Here is a 22,205-nt window from a genome sequence, read left to right on the forward strand (position 1 = left end):
TGCCTCGTCAACCCCCAAGTCCTCAGACCACCAATAAAGGGAGTCCCTCTCTACCTATACACGACGTCCACCAGCTCCGCCATTGGAGCGGTCCTGGCCCAGGACATGGGAGGAAACGAGTTATCGCCTATCTATTATATGAGTCGGGTTTTACGAAACGCAGAGCTGAGGTACCCACGAGTCGAACAAGCATGCTTGGACCTCTCTATGCAGCACAGAAATTAGTAACATATCTCCTGACGCACAAAACAATCGTTGTAGCCGCGGCGAACCCGATAGCTTACCTCGCCTCTAAGCCTGTCCTGACAGGGAGAACAACCCGATGGTTTCTGCAACTATTAGAGTTTGAAATTGATTATCAGCGTCCTAAAGGAGTGAGGGGACAAGCGATCGCTGATCTCATGGCTATGTTTCCATGAGAAGGACATGACGAGATACACGAACATATGCCCAGAGAGGTAACGGGTGCTGATGTCAACAAGCCTTGGACCATGTTTTTTGATGGATCGTCGTACGACACTTTCGGGGGAGCAATAGTGGTGTTTGATTCCCCACAAGGGAATTTTCTCTCATATTCATTCAAATTGGACTTCCCTTGCAGCAATAATGTTGCTGAATACGAAGCTTTAATCTTAGGGCTCAGAATGGCGGAAGAGCTCGACCTCTGGGGTGTGGAGGTAAAAGGTGACTCGAAGCTGGTAACCAATCAAGTAAATGGGGATTTACATGTTAAGGAGTCTTATTTAGCGCCGTATCGAGTGGAGGCTCAAAACTTGATGAACCAAACAGGATCAACCCTAGATCATACTGACAGAAGTGGAAATAGACAGGCAGATGCCCTGGAAACCCTAGCGAGCAAGATATAACTAAATGACAATGAGGAGGGTACGGTAACAGTAAGAAGGAAAGAGTTACCCAGCACTTGGAAGGAGGACATGACCTTCGAGGAGGCAGACGACTGGAGGCGGACATACATCGAGGATCTGACAAAGACGGAGGAGGACCGCATAATTCCTATTAAAGATCTGAAACAGTTCGTAATGATCCAAGGAGCCCTTTACTATCGAGCGGCAGGGGGATCTCTTTCCAGATGTGTAAATAAGAGGGAAGCGTAAAAAATACTCCATAAGCTGCATGCAACAACTTGTGTACAAACCGCAGCTGTTCACCTCTACAGAAAACTCCAAAGGATGTGGGTATATTGGCCGAGTATGTCGACACAGGAAGCGTCCCTACAAGATAGGTGCGTATATTGCCAGGCTCCACCGCAACCCGCTGAGGTTTGCACAGCCGAGGAGGGTGGATTGGAGACAACCTTACATAGATTTCATTCAGAAAGGCAAACTACCCAGTGATAGACAGGCAGAGCTAAAAATTCAGAAGAAGGGGACGCGTTTCTTCATGCATGAGGGAATTCTTTACCGCCGGAGCTACAACAATGCTATGCTACGATGCTTATCAGATCAAGAAGTTGCCGAAGTAATGACCCGATCTTACAACGCAGAACATCAAGGCATGCGGAAATTTTTCCTACAACTCTATGAAGGTGGATTCTATTGGCCCACTATGGAAAGCAATACTGCAGAGCATGTAAGATGCCTAAGATTCCAATCGCATGGAAACTTGATCAGAGCGCCCCACACCTTGTTGCATAGCGTGGTAACACCATGGACGTTTCACAGCTGGGCATTGGACATTATAGGCCAGATCAACCCAATGTCCTCAAAACGCCACAAGTACATAATAACCGCCACTGAGTACACAAAAAAATGGTTTGAAGCGATACTTATCAAAGACTACGCCGGGGCGACTATCGCAGCGTTTATCAAAGACTACATCATCTGTAGATTTGGCGTGCCCATGATCATCAGAGCAGACAACGCAAAATAGTTCGTGAACAAGAACGTGATAGATATACTCCACCAACATAACGTAAGGCTTCATACGTCGACCCCCTACTATCCTCAGGGAAATGGGAAGGCAGAGGCGAGCAATAAGACGCTCATTTGAATCCTGAGCAGGACAGTAGAAGAGCATCATAGAAGGTGGCACGAGCAGTTTCCACTCGCGGTATGGGCATATAAGATCTCGAAACGCAGCTCTACTGGGGCGTCACCCTATTTTATGGTCTATGGGGAAGATTCAATATTGCCAGCGGAGATTGCAGTCCCGTCTGCGAGGGTAGCAATGGCTAGTCACACGATACCAGACGAGATAAGTCGCTTTGCCCACCTAGACACAATAGAAGAAAGGAGAGCACGGGTGAAACGATTTTTAGAGGCATACAGAAGATTCACATCAAATTACTATAACCAGAGTGTAAAAGAAAGAAAATTCAAAGTAGACGATTTAGTCCTCAAGATCGCCTCACATGTGCAAAGAAACACTAGCGCCAGAAAATTTTCCGCAAACTGAGAAGGACCCTTCAAGGTATGAAAGGTGGCAGAGAGCGGATACTACAAGCTCATACGGATGAACGGTATGAAGGTCAAGTCGCCAATCAATGGCAAGTGGCTAAAGAAGTTTTACGCATGAACTGATCAATGTAAAAGCTTTCGTTCTAAATAAAAAGTCAACCTTATGATATATGATCCGAAACATCTACAAAAGGCTGCGGGAACACCAATGGCGCCCGATCGGTTGACAAATGCACTAAAGGTTGCGAGAATGCCAATGGCACCCTATCGACTGGCAAAAGGTTGCGGGACCGCCAATGGAACCCGATCGACTGACAAAAGGCTGCGGGAACGCCAATGGCACCCGATCGGCTGACAAATTCACTAAAGGCTGCGGGAACGCCAATGGCACCCGATCAGATGACAAATTCACTAAAGGTTGCGGGAACGCCAATGACACCCGATCGACTGACAAAAGGTTGCGGGAACGCCAATGGCACCCGATCGACTGAAAAAAGGCTGCGGGAACGCAAATGGCACCCGATCGGCTGACAAATTCACTAAAGGTTGTGGGAACGCCAGTGGCACCCGATCGACTGACAAAAGGTTGCGGGAACGCCAATGGCGCCCGGTCGGCTGACAAATTCACTAAAGGTTGCGGGAACGCTAATGGCGTCCGATCGACTGACACAAGGTTGCCGGAACGCCAATGACACCCGATCGACTGACAAAAGGTCATGGGAACGCCAATGGCACCCGATCAACTGAAAAATTCACTAAGAGTCGCGGGAATGCCTATCGCACCCGATCGACTGACAAACTCGCAAAAAACCATGGGAACAAAAACACTTGATAACCATCAAGGGGGAGTAGGCGCGTTTAACATATACCCCGCCCTCCCAACTCCCGTTGAGTAAAAACAAGAGGGGGAGTGGGCGTGTTTAACATATACCCTGACCTCCTAATCCTCGTTGAGTAAGAACAATGAGGGGAGTGGGCGCGTTTAGCATATACCCCGCCCTCCCAATCCCCGTTGAGAAAAAACAAGGGGAGGAATGGGCGCGTTTAACATATACCCCGCCCTCCCAATCCTCTTTGAGTAAAAATAAAGGGGGGAGTATGCACATTTAACATATACCCCGCCCTCCTAACCCTTCTTCCTAAATAAAAAACAAGAGGGAAATTAGGCGCGTTTGACATATACCCCGCCCTCCTAACTCCCGTTGAGTAAAACAAGGGAGGGGGAGTAGGCGCGTTTAACATATACCCCACCCTCCCAATTCCCGTTAAGAAAAAACAAAGGGGGATATGCGCGTTTAACATATACCCCGCCCTCCCAACTCCCGTTGAGTAAAAACAAGGAGTGGAGTGGGCGCGTTTAATATACAACCCGCTCTCCTAACCCTTCTATCTGGAAAAAGAAAAAGAAAAAAGGGGTAGACGCGTTTAACATATACCCTGCCCTCCCAACTCCCGTTGAGTACAAACAAGGGGGATAAGAGGAGAAAGAACACAAGCGGACCAATCGAAAGAACAATTAAAAGATTACAATGGGAAACATCCACGACAATACGGGCTTCTCAGAAGACGACGGAATCCCAAAATAGACTAAATTAGCAAGAACTACGCAACAAGTAAAGGGGGATAGTATTCATCTACAAACAATAAACAGAAAGGAAAGGCTACAGAAATGCAGACAAGAACAAAGGGTAATTTAAAAAAAAACGACACATAACTTAGTCGTCCAACAACAAACGACAACAAGTAATGTTTTCCTCCAAACCTTCCACCATCAAAAGACCATCATCGCATTGTGCGTCGGCTAGACGCAGGTCCTGATCGGCTTCATTCACCCGCCTCTGAACAGCCTGGATGATATTGTAATCGGCCTTTGCACCACGAGCGAGTGCAAGAGTATCCACGTGCTCATCATACTCTCGACGCGCTTTATCCTTGTGGAGCAAACCGACAGGACATATCAGGCCTACCTCTTCTTTTAAAACTAGCAAGCAGTTTAACTCATCCGCAAGGTAGGGATGCGGTATGAGCACGGTTGCAACTGCTAAGGATAAGGCATGTCCGAGAAGTGGTCTCACAGCCTGATTGGAGATCCATAGACGACAATCAGAAATGGCCCGATCTATAGCAGTTACCATCATTAAAGAATCTACACACAATTTATTAGCTGCACCATGAGCGATAACAACATCATCAATAGCGCGTTAAACCTCTGGTGGCACGCGTCCTAACGGCTCTGTCACTAAGACAACACGCTGTGCCTCAAGTTTTTTCTTAAGAACAACGTCCGCGGCTTTCACAAGTAATAGCCGCTTCAGTTCATCACCTCTGAATATCGGTGAAAATAACGTTGGGATGGGTGTCAAAGTCAGTACATACCCATGGAGGGAAGTAGCCATGCTAATGAAGCTACACTAGGGAGGAAAAAACAAAGTTGTGAGGAGGGCCGTAGTGAGAAACTCAAAGCGTAAGCCTCCCATATATATATATATATATATGGTGCAGGGGCGTGGATCACGACGCAACAACCGTCTATCTTCCCCAGGAGCAGTAGGACACGCGTCAATTCAGTCTGAATGAAGTGACTATGGGGTTACCTTGCAGTCAACCCCGTAATAAGAGGATTAATGTTGGTACATGAAAACTTAGGCCTCTTAACCGGGTCAGGGTGCCCCTAAGAGAAAGGTAAGCCCAATGTGAGATATGGGGACTTGGGGACTAAGCCCAAGCCCAGATGAGATGGAAACGATAAGGAAGGATTGATGAATAAAATGGAGGTTATATTAAGAAAGAAATGGCATTAAGAGTAATTAAGGAGATTTATGACACATGGCATGATGTCATAAAAGGAAGAGACTTTTGGAAAGTCTATACAAAGAAGGACAAGGTACAATGGAAAGACAACTCTCTCTCATACTATTCTAAGAAAAATGAGGTCATCTTGGTGTACCAGGACGGGTAGAACCTGAAACAAATTCTGATATTAACGGATACTACAACTAGCAGAAATTAAAGAACTAAAATCAGACTTTAGGGTTTCCTTGAGTTAACGAGAATCGATACAACAAGGTGTTGCTGAATCCAAGATGCTGACATGAAACCAGAATATACTTAACGTTGATATCTTAAAAGAAAACACAACTGGATAAGAGTTTCTCTGCTAATAATATTTTAGCACACTGTTCAGATTCCATTAAGTATTGCATTGCAAACCACAAGTCGACAAGGGCAGTGGACCTGATCTCACTCCATAACTGCAACCCACAACAAATAATACTACTACTTCACAAGACAATATAGCTACAGAATTTGTACACCACCCGTAGCTAGTAGCATCGTTTTTTTAACTCCCAAAATTTATGAACAATTCCAAACTTGATATCCAAAGATAAACAAACTCAATTACCTCAAAGATGAAAAGAACCGATGCTAACCATTTTTAACAACAACTTTCCCAAACCCATACAAAGAACTACATCATCATTGCCTAGTCCACATTTTACCATACAAATAGTTATTGTACACTATTATTTATGTAATTAATAATAGAATTGTCCAGAGAGAGGGATGACTAAATATACAAGAACTACAATTTATGTCAACGCCGTTTAGTTCATCATGTCAAAACAAACATATAGCCAAAAAATTACCCCCGCAGGTTATCATTACTGCTAACTGCAGTTCTATACACGAGTAGAAAGATCCTATTATAACATCAACACTGCCATAGTTTGACATTTAATACAACAATAATTGTTATAATACAAGACCGAGCTAATACAATAACACTTCGATAAATTAATCCGCGGTTAATTAATAACTTCTCTAAAATAATATTTTTTTCCAGTCCCGACTTGGGCCAGTGTATTTGTATTAATAACCTCGCTAAATTTATAAGATTATAAATTTTTTAAGTATCCAATAGGACCCAGCTGAAATATAAATTAATAATCATTATAATAGCATTATATTACTGGTGCTTACTAAAATAAAATTCCAAAGTTTTATTTGTTTCTTGTTTGCATTTATGCAACACTGGACTTCATCTCTGATTTTCTTTTAGTCCCTTGATGAGTTAAGGAGTAGCTTTTTTCAAATTGTATGAGAAAATCATTTAGCTTTACTATTGATAAGATTGTTTCTTTACGAGAAACTGGATTCACTTGAGATGTATTCTGATGCACGCTTAATTGTGTTTGATACTGTTCCTTGACACACTTGTATGTTAAATTTTTCAAGAAGCCATTTTTGTGTTTCTCTCTGAGTCAAATTTGGATTTAAATGACTATACTCAGACAAGGAAAAGATTTTGAACTCGCGCCGCGAGTTCAAAAAAGAATTCGCAGCATCGCACCCGTTGGATGATGGAGATGTGACATCATCAAACGGAAACCTTAACCCCAGTTAAATTGTTGGGTTTTTAAAAATTCGCCCTATATATCTTTGGAATTTATGATGTATCTAATACCGGACTTCCCCAACGCAATCTTTATTTTTGGTGCCAAGAAAGGATCTTCCATATCTCTTATTAACCTAGAATTTTATTCTATAAAATCCCAAACAAGAACTTCTGCTTGCAGAAAAACAATTTCTTCTTCCTTTACTTTTTTCTCGATTACAACACAAGCTTCTCAATACATCTCGCGGACCTACTACCGGTAATTGATGAAAGGTGAAGCAACCCATCATGTCAGGTGTGGAGTCTAAGTGTCTAACGAGGTAAAACAGATTGTCTACTGGATAACTAAGAACCATAATTAACTGTGTCTCTATATTTCTCCTTCCAATTTCTTTTATGATGCAGTGATATGTACTAGCAAGTATGAATCTAATAAGTACTCATAACTATCTGTTTTCATTTCTTCACTTAGATATTCTCTTGGTGCAGAGCTTTTTAGCACTTCTGTGACAACAACGTTAGCCTGGCTAATGTTTTGCATGCCAAATCCAAATTTTGCACCAACGTCTTAGTTGCTCAGTAATACTTACTGATTTAAGATGCTTTTAGGATCACTAATTTGAACCTCTTAAAAATTTAGGCATGAACCTTATATCACTCTAGTAGAACTATCAAAAACTTGCTCTTTGCAGGTGAGTGCTTGACTGCTTGGAATGGATATTTAGTCTTTCAGCGCAGTTGGGAAAGTTACAGAAATTGAGAATATGAGCATGGTTATATTACAAATACTAGTACTCTACGTCAATTTATGAGCCACTCTTTATGTTGGATAAGGAAACCATCATATTAACAGTTTTAAGTTTTTGGTATATTGCAAGTCTACTTATAACAGATTTTTGCGGCAAAATAAGATCCTATCACCTGGTGCTATTGATTCATGTGACCAACAACTAAATGTTTCTCATATGTCTTATTTGTTTGGTTGGTTTATCTTTTCTTGAGATTTATCATTTCTTATTGTGATTAGTATACAAAAATTTAAGTTTTAAGCATACTTTCTTTTTGCAAATTGATCGTGAGTTTAGTCATCATTTGTCAAACTCTTTTTTTTCTCTGGAGCATATTTGTCAATCTCTTATGTGTATGAGACTATGAGTTGATTTCGTCTCCGTTAATATATATATATATATATATATATACAGGCTTTGCTTTCAATCTGGTCATAAAAATAGAGTTCCACCAGTCCGCGATAAGAACTTCCACTGAATAAAATCTTAGGTTTTCCGAAAGAACAGAATCTTGAAAATCCCTTTGGCGCCAAAAAATTATTATTTCTCGCGGAATTCAGTTTTTATGCAAGGAAAGTTCTAAACAGCAAATTTTTAATAACCCGGCAATTTAACTGGGGTTAAGTCTTCAATTTGATGATGTCATATCTCAATCATCCAATGGTTGCGATGCCGCGAATTCATTTTTGAACTCGCAGCGCGAGTTCAAAATTTTTTCCCTCGGACAATGCTTTTCGAATCTCGTTTGTCATCGTGGATTTTTTGACACCTTTGAGATGAGAAGTATGAGCTATTTTTACATTCTTCTTTTGTGTTGTTGTTTTTTGTTTCTTTTAACATCAAAAGATATATAAATTTATGCACATAATATGCAATATACCATACTATATTATATTATGCGAAAATTTTATTACACATCAATTTGAATTGAAAATAATATCTCAAGATATTTGTTACTATGAGAAACCATTAAGTTTAACTTAAATATTTTTATTTTTTTTTATTTTTTTGAAACTTAAATTTAAAGTGTTTCGATAATTTAATGACTTATTAATTTATCGATAAATTAATACTTCGCTAAATTGATATAATTTTATAGTCCCAACATTATTAATTTATTGAAATTTTACTGTACCTTCAAAATCCAATAAGAGGACCTGACTGCATTCTCAAACCATATTTATCGAAGATGAATCAAAGCACATTATCCACAAATGAAGTAGTTTAATAATCTAAAGTATAACTATTATGGCTTAATGGTTTATCAAATGATAAGTTTTTGTAACAAAATACTAAAAGCCTATTAGCCTCATGTATTTCCAACCCTTTATAAGCCTATTAACAAAATAATGTCCACGTACAGTTCAAGAATTGTACTACAAAACAAACCACACTAGGTGTCCAAATTTCAAAATCATCTATTATTGATGTTTGGTGCTTAACTACACATATATGACCATAGTAAAAGGAAACATAACTACCATAGGTCTAAGAAAACAGAACTACCACATGTCTAATACGAAGCACTTGCAAATTCCAGTAAGATAAGGTCGTTCTCATAACAAGTACTATCAGTGAAAAAGCGGGGGTCTAACAACAATACCTAATATTTCGCGTAGCAATCTGTATGGACAAACTCGAATATACTTTTAAGAGAATCAACAAGACTCAATCAATTAAAAGTATATCAACGAGTTTATATATCTCTTCTTGATTTGATTTACTCAAGCAAGAACTGCGAGTTCTAATCAACCGAAGGTCGGATTTCCAATTGATTGATTCAAATGCACAACCTGTATTATTTCAATTATATAAAAAAATATAATGTGGAAATAGAAATAACACAGACACCAAATAATTTGTTAACGAGGAAACCGCAAATGCAGAAAAACCCCGGGGCCTAGTCCAGATTGAACACACACTGTATTAAGACGCTACAGAGACTAGCCCACTCCAAGCTAACTTCGGACTGGATTGTAGTTGAACCCCCAATCAGTCTCCCACTGATCCAAGGTACAATTGTACTCCCTACGCATCTGATCCCAGCAGGATACTGCGCACTTGATTCCCTTAGCCGATCTCACCCACAACTAAGAGTTGCTACGACCCAAAGTCGAAGACTTGAAAATAAAAAAATTTGTCTCACACAGACAAGTCTATCAAAGGATCAATCTGTCTCCCACAGATAAACCCTAAAAGTTTTTGTTCCGTCTTTTGATAATAATCAAGGTGAACAGGAACCAATTGATAATCCGGTCTTATATTCCCGAAGAACAACCTAGAGTTATCAATCACCTCACAACAATCTTAATCGTATGGTAACGAAACAAGATGTTGCGGAATCACAAACAAAAAGATGAAGATGTTTGTGATTACTTTTTATATCTTACCTATCAGAGATATCAATCTCAAGCTAATCAATATGATTGTACTCGTACGATAGAAGAAGCAAGATCAGATCACACAACAACGATAAAAGTAGTATCGGTCTGGCTTCACAATCCCAGTGAAGTCTTTAAGTCGTTAACCTGGTTTTAGAAGAAGAAAACCAAAGGTTAAAGGAGAACCAACTCTTTTATGCAAACTATTATTACACGTGAGGTATGGGGATTAATTTTGCACAAATACTATAGTTCCCCTTATATAGTCTTTCAAATCAGGGTTTGCAATTAAGTTACCTTGGTAACAAAGAAATCAATATCCACTATTAGATGAAAACCTGATTTAGATTCAAGCTAATATTTCTCAACCGTTAGATCGAAAACTTAGCTTGTAACACACACTTGACAATGCACGCTTTTAGGTTTGTTAACCGTACCAAAACGTATGCACTTGTTGGTTCAACAATAGTTAACCAAAATGTTATCCGTATGATCATTCCATATCAACCACGTTCTTCTTCACCATAACTAGTTCAAATGATTTCAAATGAACTAGTTAGAGAGTTGTTCAATTGCAAGGAAATCTCATGTACTACACAAGATAGAATTGAAGCAAAGATGATTTGATTCACTTGAATCGGTTCATGAACTTTTATAGCCACGGTTTGCAAACTGCATTCCTTAGTCTTTTTTAAGTTTAAGTTCAGAAATCATCTTTAGATATATAACCTTCTCAAGTTCGCAGACTAGGTTCGCGGACTTAAGTTACCGGGCAGAGTTTACAAACTCCACCAGAAATTCTCGGGTATGAGAATTTCGCTAGTTTGCGGACTGGGTTCGCAGACTGAGCCGCGGACTTAGTTTCACTCAAATAGTTTGTCAACTCCAGCAGAAATTCTCGGGTTTGAGAATTTCGGCAGTTCGCAGACTGAGTTTGCGGACTTGGCTCACGCCATTCTTCCGGTTCTCTTGATCAACAAAGTTCGCAAACTTTGGTTCAAGGAATAGGACTTATACATAAATGTGTTTCCACAACAATGCTTATGTCCACCATTGTTTATGTATCTAAGCTCTCATTTCAATCATTGAAACATTCTTAGAGGACGTTATACAGTTGTTACACCATTTCTTGTCAAAGCAATTTTCAAGATGATTGAAACATATCATGATTTTCGTCACATGGTAAAGATAAACTTGGTTAAAGAGAAAAGCTTACCAACTCATATTTCGAGATATAGATAGGAGAGGTATACTTGGCTCGAAATACCAAATGTGTATAATCAAAGTCTATATATATATAGCATACGACTTCTTGTCTCAAAGAGTAGGAGATAGAGTAGATAGACTTTTGAGTGATAGATAAGTTCAAATCTTCACATACCTTTTTGTCGAGAAGTTCCACCGGTTCCTTGAGTAGTTCTTCTACTTGTATGATGAATCGCCATGAAGTACTTGAGCTCAACTGCACTTTCTATCCTAGTCCGGGACTTATCTATAATAGACTAGAAATCAAGACTTATAGTTTTGATCACTAACATTGACAAACATGCTTGAGATAGCAACGCATGCGAGTTCGACCGAGCAATGCTCTAACAGTCTCCCCCTTTGTCAATTTTAGTGACAAAACTATCAATACATGTGGAATACAAAAAAGATAAAGAAACTTTAGTAGCTCCTATTCCACATGTCTAATCTTCAACATTCCTCGAAATCTTCGTCACTTCCAAGTACTCCAATGATCCCAAGGTTGTAAGTTTAGCATCACCGCTGTTGAAGATCCGTATCTATAACAATGAGAAAACATAGTTCTCAATCATTGTTATACAGTGTCATAGTATTATTACACAGTGTCAAAGTTCAATTGTATCACAACTTCAACAATAATACTATGGTGATATGTATCACTCCCCCTTAGTCAATACTCCATCTCACATGGAAACCACTCCCCCTTACACAATGATCCGAAAACCATATTTATTTGTCGTATGAACTACATATTAATTCTCCCCTTTTTTGTCAATAAAATTGGCAAAGGTACAAGAACGGGATCATAATGAAATTTCCGAGAGAGACATTTCATGACAAAAGGAAGAAAAAAAATACATACCAACTAATTTAGATGCAATCATAAAGCCGAAGCTAAATGCATTCATCAAGTAGTTTAAAGATACAAGATAACCCTTTTAAAATTCCACAGCTGCACACCCCTCAAGATATGACCATTAAGCACAAGTTCAAAAGAACTCTCCCCCATTTGATGTCATTCCCGAAGGAACAACAAGAGCGACCTTAATTTCGAAAGAAAAGAAGGGTTTTTATTGGACACAAAAAACCATGAGAATAATTTCCTATATCCAAAAACTCAATCAAATTAATCACAAGTAAACCCATGATTAATTTAATCGGAATACGCAATCAAATTAAACATAAAAAGTGATCAATTCAATTGATTATGATCAACATAAGAGAACTTATGGAGTCACGAAGACATTTAACTAGATTAATTACAAGAGAACCCATAATTAATCTAATTGGAATACATAACCAAACTAATCACAAAAGTAATCAATTTAATTGTCATTTGTTTTGCTCGACATAAGAAAACTTATGGAGCAATAATTAAATAACCAAACAAGATGATTAATTTAGTTCAATATGCTCGACATAACATATCTCACGGAACAAAAACTAAGCTAAAAAATCAACTTGGTTGTATAGTGCTCAACATAAGATACATTACGAAGCCTCACAGTAATACATAAAATATGGATCAAGGATGATCAATACTGCGGAATACACAAGGATTCATTCTATTTTCCACCACTATTTGCATAACGATATTAATACACATAATCCTTGAAAACAAAATATTTTAACCTATCTTCCATAAAATATTTCACAATATAGGCTTAAATTTCGTATTTGTCAAAAGTCCATTCATTCTTTTACCAGTACGTGAATATCGATCACGGACGACTTTACTTTTGATAAGGTATGGGACAAACATAGTTCACGGACGTAAACACAAATATCCCATAACAAATTGCAATATAACAAATCATAAAGATTAATACTGCAAAACATCATCCTCCAAATATTTTTAGAATTTAAACCAATAAACCTAAAAAAAAGAACAAGAAGATGAAGATGAAAAATAATAGCTATGTGTAGTCACAATCATTGCTATTCAAAGAACTAGTTATTCTTCCAACTAAATCAAAAAGAAGACATACTAGGCAACAATATCTTTGAGAAATTCTTTATCATTCTCGAACTCCTTGTCGTCAACAGCCATTGGAACATAAGGTTCGTGGAGATAGGAGTTAATATCAACAAACCGTTTTGGTTGATGATGTCGAACCAGGGCTTTCTGAATTTCCAAAAATCTTAAAACGCAAGCCTTTATTTCACGAATCTCCTTTATTACTTCTATCAACTCATCAAGAACATCAGAAAACTTATGAGAGTTGGAAGGAATAGCCCTTGGTTTTCTTGTATTCCTCCTCTTTCTTTTCAAGGACGGAGTTACTGGAGATTTCTCTTTTTTTTTTTTTGATTGAAGGATTAACAATCATGTTGACATCTTTTCCACCCAAAGACAGGATGCTCTGAGAACAGTTAACAACTGGTTTTTGTGAGTGGAATTCAAAATCTCATCAAGCAGTCTTAAGATATAAAGGATATCATAGAGGAAAAACAAATGTAGGGTTTGCAACCTTTAAGCAGGTTCGTAGACGACCAACTCTAAACCCTATAAAGAGTAGAATTGTCGATAATAACTCTTTATTTGATAGACACGAAAAACAAACCTAAGAAAACAAACTTTTCCTAAAGCCTGAGTGGCACACAATCTTATCTCTTTTGAACAGGCACATGAGACAAGATTTACCAATCAACACAATTAAATTGTGTTGTGGTGAACGACAATTTGTCCACCATTTTCCTCTTGAGAGGAATCCTTTGACTTCTGTCTATCAAAGCGATTTGACCATACCATCTTTTCTAATTGCGTCATTTTGTATTTGGAAACTAACCTCTTAGACGAAGATAAAATCTTACATACCTCAGCAATCTTCTGAACAAGTTTAAGCGTCCTTGCCAATCGATTCGCTCTTCGTTGAAGTTTGTTGGCGTGACTCACTTGATGTTTGTACTTGTAACATCTTGATAGTTCATGAACTCTCTGAGAACAAAATAAGCACGTCAATCTTGGATAGTATTCAGGCATCTGTGGTGTGAAAGCAGCTAGACACATAATAGATCCTGAAACATTACAGACAGAGTTTCCAAAGGATGGGTCAATTGATTCTTCCAGCTTGATTGGATTCTCTTCTTCACCGAAACCATCAAGGTTGATATATGTATTTTTACAATTATCAAAATCAATGTTTTCACATAGAAGACCAACACTTGATTTCCTATCTTCATCAGAATCATAGATCTCAAACATCTCATTAAGTGTTACAGCAAGACCTTTGTTCCCAGTGTATTTTCTACGATTTGGGAACTCGTTTTCAAAATGACCAAAACCTTTACACTTAAAGCACTGTGTCATATCCTCGTCACCAGCCTCGTCAGCATCCCTGTATTTTAGGAGGAACGTGATTGTGAGGTTTATCTGATGACCTGGGTTTGTCTCTTGAAAACCGTTTACTTCTCTTCAATAGAAGATCCCTAAACTGTCTTGTGATCAAGGAGACTGATTTTTAAAGATCTTCATCCAAAAAATCAGCCTCTGACTGATCATCCTCAGATACATAAACACTTTTACTTTTATCAAGTAATTTAGTGTTCTTTTGTGCTTTGAAGGCAACATCCTTTCCGATTTTGGATGTATGCTCATGATCAAAGATCTTTAGCTTTCCAACCAAAGTATTTCTGGAAAGATTATCAAGGTTATTTCCCTCAACGATGGCATGCTTCTTAGACTCGTATCTAGATGGCAGCGATCTGAGAATTTTCATCACAATGTCCTTTTCAGGAATAGTCTTACCCAATGCAAAAGATACATTAACAATTTCAGATACTTTGTGATTAAACTCATCAAATGTATCTTCATCTGCCATACGAAGGTTCTCCCAATCAGAATTAAGGTTTTGAAACCTAGCTTCCTTTTCACTAGAGTTACCTTCAAATACGGTTTCTAAGATATCCCAAGCATCTTTAGACCTAGTGCAATTTGACACATGGTGCTGAAGATTTGGGGTAATGGCATGTATGATGGCATTCGAACCGTCGGAATTTTGTTTTGCAGCAAGTATCTCGGCAGGACTATATTCACCAATATTCTTGGGAACATTTACATCTCCAACTGCCACAACGGGAGCATCATAGCCATTAACAACATATACCCATGATAGAAAATCACGCGCTTGAAGAAAAGCTCGCATAACAATTTTCCACCATAAGTAATTAGAGCCATCGAAGACTGGTGGTACGTTAATAGAGATAGCACCTCTGTCCATAGAGTCAGATCGCTACAAACACAGACTTGTAAGGTCTTAAACGTGTTTGCCTTCTCTAATACCAATTGAAAAAGCGGGGGTCTAACAACACCACCCAATATTTCGCTTAGCAATCTGTATGGACAAACTCGAATATACTTTTAAGAGAATCAACAAGACTCAATCAATTAAAAGTATATCAACGAGTTTATATCTCTCTTCTTGATTTGATTTACTCAAGCAAGAACTGCGAGTTCTAATCAAATACAAGGAATAACTTGGATGGTACCAAAGACCAATATCCAAGGATCAATCAATATCAATCAACAACCGAAGGTCGGATTTCCAATTGATTGATTCAAACGCACAACCTTATTTTATTTCAATTATATAAAAAAATATAATGCGGAAATAGAAATAACACAGACACTAGAAATTTTGTTAACGAGGAAACCTCAAATGCAGAAAAACCACGGGACCTAGTCCAGATTGAACACACACGGTATTAAACCGCTACAGAAACTAGCCTACTCCAAGCTAACTTCGGACTGGACTGTAGTTGAACCCCAATCAGTCTCCCACTGATCCAAGGTACAGTTGTACTCCCTACGACTCTGATCCCAGTAGGATACTGCACACTTGATTCCCTTAGCTGATCTCACCCACAACTAAGAGTTGCTACGACCCAAAGTCGAAGACTTGACAATAAACAAATCTGTCTCACACATACAAGTCTATCAAAGGATCAATCTGTATCCCACGGATAAACCCTAAAAGGTTTTGTTCCATCTTTTGATAATAATCAAGGTGAACAAGAACCAATTGATAACCTGGTCTTATATTCCTGAAGAACAGCCTAAAGTTATCAATCACCTCACAATAATCTTAATCGTATGGTACCGAAACAAGATGTTGTGTAATCATAAACAATGAGACGAATATGTTTGTGATTACTTTTTATATCTTGCCTATCGGAGATATCAATCTCAAGCCAATCAATCTGATTATACTCGTACGACAGAAGATGCAAGATCAGATCACACAACTACGATAAAATTAGTATCGGTCTGGCTTCACAATCCCAATGAAGTCTTTAATTCGTTAACTTGGTTTCAGAAGAAAAAACCAAAGGTTAAAGGAAAACCGAATCTAGTATGCAAACTAGTATCACACGTGAGGTGTGGGGATTAGTTTTGCATAGATACTAGAGTTTCCTTTATATAGTCTTTCAAATCAGGGTTTGCAATTAAGTTACCTTGGTAACAAAGCAATCAATATCTACCGTTAGATGAAAACCTGATTTAGATTCAAGCTAATATTTCTCAACCGTTAGATTGAAAACTTATCTTGTTACACACACTTGACAATGCACGCTTCTAGATTTGTTAACTGTACCCAAACGTATGCACTTGTTGGTTCAACAATAGTTAACCAAAAGGTTAGCCATATGAGCATTCCATATCAACCACGTTCTTCTTCACCATAACTAGTTCAAATGATTCAAATGAACTAGTTAGAGATTTGTTCAATTGCAAGGAAATATCATGTACTACACAAGACACAATTGAAGCAAAGATGATTTGATTCACTTGAATCGGTTCATGAAATTTTATAGCCACGGTTTGCAAAATGCATTCCTTAGTCTTTTTTAAGTTTAAGTTCAGAAATCATCTTCAGATATATATAACCTTCTCAAGTTCGCAGACTAGGTTCGCGGACTTAAGTTACCGGGCAGAGTTTACAAATTATAGCAGAAATTCTCGGGTATGAGAACTTCGCCGGTTCGCGGACTGGGTTTGCGTACTTAGTTTCACGCAAGTAGTTTGTCAACTCCAGCAGAAATTCTCGGGTTTGAGAAATTTGGCAGTTTGCGGACTGATTTCGCGGACTTGGCTCACGCTATTCTTCCGGTTCTCTTGATCAACAAAGTTCGCAAACTTTGGTTCAAGGAATATGACTTATACATAAATGTGTTTCCACAACAATTCTTATGTCCACCATTGGTTATGTAATCTAAACTCTCGTTTCAATCATTGAAACATTCTTAGAGGATGTTATACAGTTGTTACACCATTTCTCGTCAAAGCAATTTTCAAGATGATTGAAACATATCATGACTTTTGTCACATGGTAAAAATAAACTTGGTTAAAGCGAAAAGCTTACCAACTCATATTTCGAGATATATATAGGCGAGGTATACTTGGCTCGAAATACCAAATGTGTATAATCAAAGTCTATATATATATAACATACGACTTCTTGTCTCAAAGAGTAGGAGATAAAGTAGATAGACTTTTGAGTGATAGATAAGTTCAAGTCTTCACATACCTTTTTGTCGAGAAGTTCCACCGGTTCCTTGAGTAGTTCTTCTACTTGTATGATGAATCTCCATGAAGTACTTGAGCTCAACTACACTTTCTATCCTAGTCCGGGACTTATCAATAATAGACTAGAAATCAAGACTTATAGTTTTGATCACTAACATTGACAAACATGCTTGAGATAGAAACGCATGCGAGTTCGACCGAGCAATGCTCTAACAATCAGTTCAATCATAATTTTCTTACATTTTTGACATAAAACATATTTTGTTTCTCCCGGAATTTATATCAAACTTTAACAAAACTATACCTCTTAACATGTGAAAAATTTAGCTTAATACAATTACCACATAAGGATATAAATTCGAAAGAACGGGTTGTGGAGAATTCTCGTTTTACAAAACATAACCACTGTTTATTCAACATTTAAAGTATCTAACATAACCCGATTGCCTTGAAATTTTACAGTAGATTTATTATACAACGTAAAACACGATATTAAGAAATCACATAAATCCAACGGCTAAATAAGGATATGTGAACGTCAGAAGTTGACTGCTCCCAGAATCGTCATACAGAATTTAGTCATGATTAACCCACTTTTTAGGGTATCTAAAATGATCAGAACCTCATGAAAATTTTGTTGTAATCTACTTATATGTATTTAACCATCGTACTAAAATTTTAGCTTTGTACGATATACGGATAATGATAAAACCTAATATTAGTTGGTTGTTTAGGATTTCAAACCTGCAGAACACGATCACACATTATGAAATCCCTTCTGTAGTAAATGGTACCTGATCTTCATGAAATTTTTATCATGCCATCATGATATGATGAAGCACAACATATTAAAATTTCATCAAATTCTAACGGCTGAATTTAAAGACATATCAGTAAGAATAAAACAGAGACTCTAGTTTTTCACAAAGTTGAATTACACTCAAATCATGCAATTCCTTACCAAGAGATTTGTTAAGCACAAATTTAGTTAAAAGAAAACAAAGTACCCACGTATTTGTTGAACATCATAATTTGTATTGAAACCCTCAATTTCATAAAGAACCCTAATTTCAAAGTACTCAAATCAAAACATCTATACATGAAATTGATGTTCCTTAAAGATTACCCAATTCTTTGAAATCAAGTAAAACACCAAAATCAGAAATCAGTTTATTCAAAACATTGAAGGATATCATTAGAACAAAAATCAATTGAAAATAAAATCAAGAGAAGATAATTGCTACTTTTAATTTCACTCTATCAATGATTCTAAACACCAAATCATTTATAATCATGTTTAGAACGACATCATTGAGCAAAATCCACCTTACCTTTGTTGCAAACCAACTTCTACTGCTGATTTCCAAAACCTAGCCTCATCAATCTCTCAAACCTTTTGTTCTTGATCTTCAAGGAAAACTTTATTTTTATCGCATGCCTGCAACTGACTGCGCATTGTTTTTCTGTTGGTTGTTGACCAACTAAAGGTTGGGAGTTTACTAACTCGGAAAGAGATAGATCAACGTTCTTGGCTGGTATATGAAATTAGATACTTGATGTAGATATATAGCATCATTCAAGTGTTTGAAAAGAAAACCAAAATCGTTAGAGAGAAAGACGAAAATAGGGAGAAGAAAGTTTTAAGCATTTTCCTGTAATTTTTTATACAGGGAAGGGAAGATGAAGATAAGAAAAATGATATCAACTTATGCCTTCTTCTCTTGATCCTAGGGTGAAAAGACTTAAATACCCCTACTAAATTCAATTATAAACAAGTGTAGGGTAAGGTGTCTTGGTGCATGTATTGCTATCTAGGCACCTAAGTTTGTGATTAAAGAAATTAGTTGACCTCCAAGAACCATATTTTGGATTTGGGCAAACTCATACTCTTGAAAGCACCCTAGCTTAGGTTTCTTTATCACTACCAAATAAAATTCTTAAAATTTTAAACTCAAACGGGTTGAATTAAACCCGAGAAAATGGTTAGGAATGTCACACTAGGTTTCTTCTGAAAAACATAATTAGGTTTACGACTTAAAGCTTCACTTTGGTATTTGTGGAACCGGGTGTGACTATCTTTACCTTGATAGTTCGTGTATCCTGATTTTTTTCTTCTGTTTTCGAGGTTCTCATAATCTCTTTCAAGAAAAGTAGATAGAAATCACAAAGTTTTATTCATCCCAAACTTTGTGATTCCTCAAGATAGATATCTGAAAATTATTCTTAATTGATTAGTTCATTAAAAAGTTCGACAACCTTAAGTTGATTAGACTTTGTGATTTTACTTAATGAATCGACAACAACCTTTAGGAGCGTTAAAATGGTAGACAATAAGGTAGTCATGCCTAATAGTGGACATGTTGTTGATCCACCTTCTACTTCTCAAAAGGAGTCAGTAGTTGAAGAGACTGACAAAGTCTCTAATGATGCAAATGTGGTTCCTGATAGGTCCGATTTTTTGCCTAGAGCCTCGTACCCACGGTTGTTAGTTCCAACAAAGATGCAGTTGACTTTTAATGGAATAATGAGAATATTTAAGCATGTGAACATTAACATCCCTTTATTAGAAGAAACTACGCAAATGCGTGCTTATAGAAAGTTCCTTAAAGATCTTTGTACATGAATTCCTAAGCTTAATGTCCATAAGAAAGCCTTTTTAGCTGGTCAAGTAAGTTCAAACCTTCTGAACCAAACAACCCCTAAGTATAAAGACCCTAGATGCCTACTATATTTTGTGTAATCGGTAATTACTTAGTGGATAAGGCATTGCTTGACTTAGGAGCTAGTCTTAACTTACTCTTGTATCATGTGTACATCCAGCTAGGTCTTGGTAAGTTGAGAAAAACCAAAATGACACTGCAATTAGCCAATAGGTCTGTCAAAGTCTCTCGTGGTGTCATAAAGGATGTTCTACGAGTGATTTTAGGCCTCCCATTTTTAGCCACATGTAAAGTTGTCATCAACTACAGGACCAGACTTGTAAACATATCTTTGGTAATATGACTATTGAACTAGATGTCTTTAATTAACAGTCTAGTTCAGGATCATTGGCATGACCCTTTATTTGGTGATTCCTTAGATGAATTTGATGATAACATTATCTTAAATCATATGGATGAACATTCTTTAAAAGAAGCTTTCGAGTATTTTTCAGACTTTGGAGACCTTGAAATTTAAGCAATAGTTCTAAGAGTAATGATTATCTTAAGTTTGGGGGTAGTGCTCTAGAAGAAGATCTTGCGTATTTTTCATACTCTAAGGACCCTGAAATTCAAGAAATAGTTTTAGGTCTTTAGGAGAGTAATGATTACCCTAAGTTTTGGGGTAGTGATGATTCTTGTGATCGTCAAGTATCCCTATTTGAAGTCCCTAACTTGGGACTCGAGATTTGCGAGTCTAAGTTTTTTCCTAGAGTCTCTTCAGACTCCACAACTGATCCTTCTTATACTATCCAGGTATTAAAGACTGTCATTCAGATGAATGCGTTTATCGAGGCACTCATATGAATCCCAATTGGGCGCCCTTGGTAAATCTAGCTGTCTTGAAAGAAATATTAGACAAGGTTGTGCAACGTATGTTCATTATTCAGATATCCAACATTGGTGTCAGCTCTATTTGATTTTGATGACCCGCAGTTGTTTCGGCTATTGGTATATGATTTTGAAAGGTAACCATGTGTGGTATTTGATTTCTAACTGAAGACATTAAACTTAGCACTTCTTGGAGTTAACTCATGCTCATGCGACACGGTAATATTATTCCTTATTTCCTTTCATTTAAGTGATAATAGTTTTTCCTTGTTCATGCTTTTAATTTCATCTCTAAAACATTGAATACAATGCTAGATTTAAGATGGGGGTACGGGAAAAACTATAGCCGCATTATGAAACTCAAGATTATGGAAACTTGTGCCAGTTCTGGATAACACTGACCAATCTAAGTGGATGGAAACATCTTGTTTTTAGGAGTTGAGAGACTCATAAAGAGTCTATTCACAAAATAACAGAGCTTAGGTGTTAGAAATAACATGGTAGTTGTCATAATATCTCAGATTCGTCACCATATCACGTTTTGTTTTTATTTTTCTAAACTTTATGTGTTTTTATAAGTGATTTGGTGGGGCAGTAATATCACCTTGATGTCGCCGCTAGGATGGATAAAGTGACTGAGGTCAAGACCATTATTTTATTAGTTTATTCACACAAAAAAAGTCCATACTTGGATAGCAATATAGTAAAACCTCTATATAAGAATATCCTAGGGACCACAAAAAGATATTCTTATATGGGGTTATTCCTATATGGAGGTCTACCTTAAAGAGACTGAAAGAAAAAATTTCATACATTTACTTGAGAAAAAACATATATATGAATCGGAAGCAAAAAAATGTATCTAGGTATACATAAACTCAACTTTGACATCCGAAATAGATAAATGAAATCATACGGTAT

Source organism: Papaver somniferum, chromosome 4, assembly GCF_003573695.1.
Source record: "Papaver somniferum cultivar HN1 chromosome 4, ASM357369v1, whole genome shotgun sequence".
Taxonomy (NCBI): Eukaryota; Viridiplantae; Streptophyta; class Magnoliopsida; order Ranunculales; family Papaveraceae; genus Papaver; species Papaver somniferum.